Raw genomic sequence first — 1,601 nt, 5'->3', positions numbered from 1 at the left:
GGCATGATTATCCTTGCTTAGTAGGACCTGAACCATAGAATATTGGCTACGGAGGGAGGGACAAGACTACAGTTCCCAAAAAAAATCCTGGAGAGGCAGGAATTCAGACCATTTACCCACATTCCAGCAGAAATTTTAAGATCATGCAGGATGTTAACATCAAGAGCGCTCTCTGGTGGTCATTTACTAAAGCCAGGCCCTAGAACAAAGACGTTTGAGGCTCAAAGCCTGAGACAGTCCCATTCTGGGAGCAGGCACCCCAGGAGCCACTGAGAGGGTCAGGTTTAGACTCTTCGTTGCTCATCTCCCAACCTTTTTCGGACACCCGAGAGCTATGACTCAGCTCCCCATGTGATAGCCTGGGGTCAAACAGTGTTGCGTGAGGAAAGAACGTCTGGGAATCCAAAGGTGTGTCTTTGTTCCAGATTGAACAAGCTTGCCCTGGAGTGGCTGAGGCTTGGAGGGGATCCTGGGGGTCCTGGATCTGGTACCTCTTAGGCTGTGGCTGGGAAACAGTGAATTACCTTGAGCCAAAAGCTGATTATATCAAATGAAGAGGAAGGTAGAGAGAGAAAAGTAGTCCCCAAGTGACCAGGGACCCAGCCCACAAAGTTGGGGGCTCAACCCAACCCCCTCGGGTTTTGGCACCAACATGATAGGATTTTTGTCTCCCTCAGTGTCACAAGTATAGGCCAGATCAGATCAGATTAAAAGTAGCTAAAGGCAGGTTTATTAGGAGGAAGTTCTCAGTAGAGGTTTCAGCCTCACGACACTCATTGAAAACCCTAGAGGCGCTGCAGGTCTGGCTGCAGTACCACTAGTGCATCAGTAGGGGGCAGAGAGGAGAGAGGCAATTTCTTTCTTTTTTTAACTTACTTGGAAAAGAGTTATTTACTTTATGTATATGAGTACAATGTGCCCTCAAACGCATCAGAAGAGGGCATTGGATCCCATTACAGATGGTTGTAAGCCACCATATGGTTGCTAGGAATTGAACTCAGGATAGCCTCTCGAAGAGGAATCAGTGCTCTTAACCTCTGAGCCATCTCTCCAGCCCCTGAGAGAGGCTATTTCTAAACTCAGGAGCTCAGTATTCTGACCTATGAACAACTGAATGACTAGTATCCTAACATTTCCTGAAAAAAAAACATTAGACTGAAAGGACCACTAGTCCAGTGCCAGGAAGCCTAGACAGGAAACTAGTCTGAGACAACCAATAATATGGTGCTAAAATTAGACTCCCAGGAAAGGGAGCAAACTGGATACAAGAAGGAGCCCGAGACAGATGACCCTCCTATGGGGCCACTCAAAGTGAAGAACATCCCTAAATTAGTGCCATTGGTGCCCAGACAGGGAGCTAGCCTGAGATGATGGCCAGTCTGGTGTTGCAGAGGCCTGAGGGAGGGAGATAGACCATATCCAAGATGACCCTTACCCTGAACCATAATGCACAAGGGAGACAGCACTCTTGAAACCACTCCTGAGATGAGTCCCAACACTCAGAGACCCTGGGTGACACTAAGAGGAGCAAGTTAGTGATGGAGAAATGGAAGAGAAAGAGAAACAGAAGATGTGGGCACAGTGAAGAGAAGCAGAACTGG

At 47.8% G+C, this 1,601-nt stretch overlaps 1 pseudogene; it reads left to right on the top strand.

Moving 5' to 3' along the window:
- The first annotated feature begins 782 nt into the window (after positions 1 to 782).
- Positions 783 to 903, top strand: LOC120095456 (small nucleolar RNA SNORA17; annotated as a pseudogene).
- The last annotated feature ends 698 nt before the right edge of the window (positions 904 to 1,601 follow it).

This window comes from Rattus norvegicus, chromosome 10 (assembly GCF_021556685.1).
Source record: "Rattus norvegicus strain SHRSP/BbbUtx chromosome 10, alternate assembly SHRSP_T2T, whole genome shotgun sequence".
In the NCBI taxonomy this organism is placed as follows: Eukaryota; Metazoa; Chordata; class Mammalia; order Rodentia; family Muridae; genus Rattus; species Rattus norvegicus.
The sequence above is the reverse complement of the archived record's forward strand: the minus strand, read 5'-3'. Positions and strand labels throughout refer to the sequence as shown.